The sequence below is a fragment of the Nannobrachium achirus genome, assembly GCF_963921795.1.
Source record: "Nannobrachium achirus genome assembly, chromosome: 5".
In the NCBI taxonomy this organism is placed as follows: domain Eukaryota; kingdom Metazoa; phylum Chordata; class Actinopteri; order Myctophiformes; family Myctophidae; genus Nannobrachium; species Nannobrachium achirus.
This window is the reverse complement of record NC_137814.1, coordinates 3,859,870-3,865,484: the sequence shown is the minus strand read 5'-3', so window position 1 is coordinate 3,865,484 and position 5,615 is coordinate 3,859,870. Positions and strand designations below refer to the sequence as shown.

General features: G+C 42.0%; 2 long non-coding RNA genes across 2 annotated transcripts; both read right to left on the bottom strand.

The window, feature by feature from the left end:
* Positions 1 to 1,224: 1,224 nt before the first annotated feature.
* LOC308285667 lies at positions 1,225 to 2,759 on the bottom strand. The gene is made up of 3 exons (XR_013962077.1): positions 2,641 to 2,759; positions 2,023 to 2,197; positions 1,225 to 1,532 (listed from the first exon to the last, which is right to left on the bottom strand). It is a non-coding gene; the product is annotated as an uncharacterized lncRNA (long non-coding RNA).
* Positions 2,760 to 3,388: 629 nt separating this feature from the next.
* Positions 3,389 to 5,195, bottom strand: LOC308285706. Its single transcript, XR_013962080.1, has 5 exons — positions 5,083 to 5,195; positions 4,741 to 4,855; positions 3,876 to 4,076; positions 3,579 to 3,740; positions 3,389 to 3,465 (listed from the first exon to the last, which is right to left on the bottom strand). It is a non-coding gene; the product is annotated as an uncharacterized lncRNA (long non-coding RNA).
* Between the last annotated feature and the right edge of the window lie 420 nt (positions 5,196 to 5,615).

Sequence of the window (5,615 nt, the reverse complement as noted above, 5' to 3'; positions counted from 1 at the left end):
AATCTCTAAACTTTCGGGTCAGGCGAGCAATTCAGAGCCAGGTCCCACTGCTTCAGGCCATGGAGGAGGCTTGTGGAGATGTGGGCTTTGAGGCCTGTCAGGGCTTCATGCGGCACTCTAGGCCAGGGGTTTTCAAAGTGGGTGATGGGGCACCCTGGGGTGCCACGACGGCAGTCCAGGGGTGCCGCGAGATCATTTGATAATATTTGGAATTTATTTGGACACTCAAATATTATTTAGTATAATTTTAAACTTGAAGTACAAAGTTATTTTCAGTCAGTTCTAACCAAAATGGCTATTATGTAATGGCTCAACGTTTTCCTCGCAACATAATCAAAAATATCGTCACTGTCGGGCAGAAAACTTGTATCTCCAAGTTTCAAATGTGTACGGCTTTTGGTAAAGAAAAGCCCTGCTACATCATACAAGACTGTCGCACAAAACTATTGAAAACAGCCGATCTACAAGCACACAACGCGTTGTGGGCTTGTTTGGAGTGTTTGGGGGTAAACCTTTAGACCTACAGTCAATAAAATGTTTTGTCTGCATATTTGTGTGGTGTTTTATGTTTGTCTATGAGAGAAGTGGGCATACACTGGGTCATTTTACAAAAAGGGAATTGGTTCATTTACCAGAGTAATTGACATTCATTCAGTGTGTTCCATTTCGACAATTGTGTTTTCAATTTTGCTCTTCAGTGTTCTGTTCATGCTTGGTAGTGTTCAGCCAAAAGCTAGTTGTGTTTATTCAATGAATGCATGTGTGTGTCATGTGAAAATATGGCTGTGTTTACCAAATGAAAACACGAGTTCCATTTTGTGAACATGTTAAGAGATTTGATGGCAAAGAGTTGTTTTGCAAAGGGATGCCAGGGTTTAGCAATTTGTGTTTGATGTTTGGAGTTTTGTGTGTGCAGTTTTGAAACAAACGTACAGTTTTGAAAAATGTGTTTTAGCAATCGAAAAAAACTGTAACATACAGGCACATACTTACAGAGAATGCAAAATGTCCATTGGTCAGTGCAAAAAAGCAGAAGTGACATGGGCTGGACTCCCAGCAAAGCCGCACAGGAACAGTCAGTAACAATTATTCCAGTTAAGTTACAGTTGTCCAAACGACCGCTGTGTCTCTCTCTCATTGTATAACATTCACAAAGGACTTTCCCAGTCTCTCACATCTCCATCCTGGGTAGATTAATCTATCGGCTCCTCTGTCTTAAGGTGGAGGGGGTGGGAGGATTTCTTCAAGTTTGTGTCCAGCTTCCACCCTGGCCAATCCTCCACCCCCTACAAGGAGAACCCAACAACGGAGCCCGCCTTCCTCACCAGTCTGTTGAGTTGAAGGTGTCACTCGCTCAGTTCCTCCCCAGCACGTTATTCCACATTAATTTAAAAAAAAACCCTGGCATAACAGTTTGGTGGCTAAACGATCCCAGTCTTCTCAGGAAGAACAGCCTGCTCTTCCCCTTGCGGTGAATCACCTCAGCGTTGTCCAACCAGTCCACCGATACTGCCTTCCATCCAGCTTCGGTGCTATACCGTAAGATTGGAGACAGAGAAGATGAAATTAGCTATAATAGCACATTAAACATGTTTTCCCCTAGCCCATATAGAACCTCTGCTGCATACTGTTATGCACCGCGGGATGGAAAATCATACTCTGGGAGCATGGAACTACCTTTACTTTTTGTGGAGGCATAGGGATATCCGCTTACGACCTCATCTCGAGGAGCACAACGGTATGCAGGGGAGAGTGAGGTTCTATATGGGGCTAGTTGTCCCCATGTTCGGTCCTTTGCTCAGTCAGTGGGGGATGTTACAATATTACATTAAAAAGTATTTGACTAGACTGGGAGAGACTCTCACCACTGCAACATCATGTTGAAGCTGGGCAGCATTTCTTTACTAACTACTGCACAATGTATCAGACACATTATTTCCCACATATAACCAATGCAATGGTGACATCATACTGTATATCGGAATATACTTTACAAAACGTGTAAGTGTAAGATAAACTTACTTTGAATCTTTTCCACTTTGGTGGGGTCCAGCATATGTTTGCCCTCGAGCTCTGGAACAACACCATGCCTCCCTGTGACAACTGCATCCTTCAGTTCTTCAGTCGTGAAGAATTTGTCAAACAACTGGTGGAACAGGCGACTGCAGTCCTTCTTAGCACTGTGGTGAATGGCTACCTGTTCCAACGAGAACACAGAGTCCACAGCCAGTGAACAGAGATTCCATGATTAACACATTTCACAAAGTTTCTGCTCTTCAAGTGGACCATGGAAACAGACTACACTGGCAGCCAAACCCAGCCTGAATCAGATCTGTGTCACATCCGGGTTGGAATCTGATTGGTTCCATGTGACCATTTAAGCCAATCAGATTCCAATCTGAATGTGACTCAGATCTGATTTAGGCTGGATTTGACTGCCAGTGTAAAGCAGGCCTAAAGGAAACTTAACTTTCTAGCTCTAACAGATCACAACGCGTAGTATGGGATATAGTTAAGATAGTTAATCTTCTCACTGTAGTGTGAAATGTATATTGAACATGTTCGTCTACCTCCCAAATTTTTACCTGGACTATAATCGTACCATCAAAAATGTAAAATCCATAATACATTTATACATACCTGGATATAGCTCTTGCACCTCAATGGCCAACACATAAACTTTTCACATTGGATCTGCCATCTCCATGTCCCCAACCATCTCAACAAGTCCCTGTAGAGCTTGCAGGTGTTCAATGCCTGGAATGAAGAGGAAAAAATATTATGGCAATCCCAACATATTCAAAGGTTGAGTAACAACAAATAAGTGTTAAATAGCGCTATATTCTGATAACAGTCATTGCTATGCCATTGCTATGGAATATTTATTTTCTCAGTAGCAGGGATTGTTCAATGGCAACCTTCTCTCCCCATCTCTCCAGTAAACAGAAAATGTAAAGTTTCAAGTGAGACAAAGAAATGAGCTGACAGAATTGACAACTGCAACACTATGCTTCATTTTTTGTGAATGGTGGGTGACCCAGCCAGGGTAGGGTATATTTATAACAACACACCCGGGGGTCTAGAGTAACTTAAAGAGATATTCCAATTTCAAAATTACTTTTTGTCATTTTAGCATCTAATTTTGGGAACACCCAGGACAGTTTTTGAATTTCTTCATTCTGTATTTAGATTTAGAAGCAGACACATATCACAGGGCAGTCGCTGATTACAGATGAGCATGGTCATCGCATAATTTCAGAAAAGTATAGTTTTAAGGGTGAATATTAGGGACAGTACAGTGAGCCATCTTAAAAACTTTAATTGAACTGTAACCTTACCTAGATAAACTTCAAAAGGTGGTCAATGGCTTGTCGGGCTGAGAGATTTCCTGGTCTCGTTGCGGCCTTGAGGTGAGGGTGGCATGTGGTGGATAAGGCAAGATGGAGGACATCTCACTGTCCCATCCTGAAAATAAAAGGGTGGGGGGAAACAAAGACATTTTTACTAAAATCTGTTTACATTTTGGTTTCAAAACCATCCCCTCTTCCATTAGTATTATTCCTTTAATTCCAGCGTACCATTTTCCAGTTCTTCTGTTGTGGATTCAGCATTATGAAGCAGATCTACATGGTCGCCTGTCTGGGCGAGTCCACAGCTTTGTTCAAGGACTTACTGCATGTAGTGAGTAAGTAGGCCACTTCTGCAGCGATGTCATCACCAAACATCAGAAAATCCTGTATCTGCAGACAGGATGGAATACAAACAACATGGCATACATTTTAATGGGTTCACCCTATGACCAGGGATGTGATCTGTTTAAAGTCATTTTTTATTTCAGTTTGACTTTAAGGCAAGACAGTTCAAGAGCGACATACCATTCCTGCAATGTCAAGAAATCTTGTAAAGGTGGTGAATATTTCAGAGGACTTCACTGGGTCATGAACCATTGTTTGGCGATGGGTGAAGGTCTGTTTCATCTTCTCCTTGACCATCATCAGTGCGATGCCCTCAAGACACTGGGTTTCTGTCGTTAGCTGAAGAAACCCACTCCCATCTACTGGATTGTAATACTGCTCCTAAAAAACAAGAACATGTTTTATTTTTTCTCCTTAAAAAAACTAAACACATGCCCTTGTCTGGAGAATTGCGAAAATCAAGGTCAACAGGTCTGATATCTGTGACGATCAACTTGTTGGGGTTAGGAGAAAGGTATGTACTTGTAGGGGTTAGGAGAAAGGTATGTTGGGACTTGGGACTAGTTCTGACCAATGGGCCATGGCTTGGAGCAGTGGTTCCCAAACTATTAGCTCAAGAGAAATTAGACATTTGCCCAGGACCCAAGCTAGTGAAAACAGCAGATCTACAAGCTCACAATGCGGTGCGACGCATTGTGAGCTTGTAGATCTGCTGTTTTCACTAGTTTAGGCCATTTTCACTAACTACTTTTTTATACAAATATAAGGGACGTTAAAAAAATTGTCTGCGACCCACATATGGATCCCGACCCACTGCTTGGGAACAAGTGGCCTAGTGGGCACCCACGCGATTTGCTACAATGTGATGTTGGGTTTAGTTTCTCAAAAACGTTAAGACAGTTTATACCCCTTACACCAGAGGGCCACTTGTCTTTTTACTGGACCCCCTTGCGATGCCCACCACAGTAGCAAAAATGCACTATAGGCCTGCACATTAAAAAATAACTTAACATGTGAAATTCAAACTATAATCAAAATCACATACCTGTCAGTGGCTGAGTGTTTCTTCTCTTCTTTTGTCCCTCTGAGGCTTCGTTTTGAAGTGTTTTAACTCTCCATGCAAGAAACCCACTCCCATCTACTGGATTGTAATACTGCTCCTAAAAAACAAGAACGTGTTTTATTTTTCTCCTTAAAAAACTAAACACATGCCCTTGTCTGGAGAATTGCTAAAATCAAGGTCAACAGGTCTGACATCTGTGGCGATCAACTTGTTGGGGTCAGCATATAGAACATTTGTTGAAATTTAGTTGAAATCTCACTCTTGTCTTTTCGAGCAATTCCAGGAGTGAGGAGTAAAGAAGTTAGACTTGTATTATGTACTTACATAGCCCAAAGTGCCCTAGGGATCGGCCAGGTATGGAAACAAGGCAGTGATTTGCGTAGTCCTCTTTAACACGCCTTGAAGGACTCTTCCTACAGTGTACACACACACACACACACACACACATTATCAATTACACACACACACACACACACACACACACACACACACACACACACACACACACACACACACACACACACACACACACACACACACACACGTTATCAATTAATTAAACCAATTTGATTCCAGAAATTAAATGAAATGATCTGACAAATGATGATGGATCAAGCACATGCCTCCTTTGAGTGTCAGATGTGTCATTTTGTCTGGCTGGTGTCAGTGGTGTTAACATCAGCTCCACTATAAGATCTAACATCAAAAGTAAACAACACTAAATACAAACTGGTCAAACATTGGCCAAATTGTCAGCTGATATAAGAAAGAGGCAATGTGAAAATAGCAGATCTACAAGCTCACTGCAGTCCAAGTGCTTGGTGGGTGGAGGGTCCCCATAAAATGTGAATATTTTG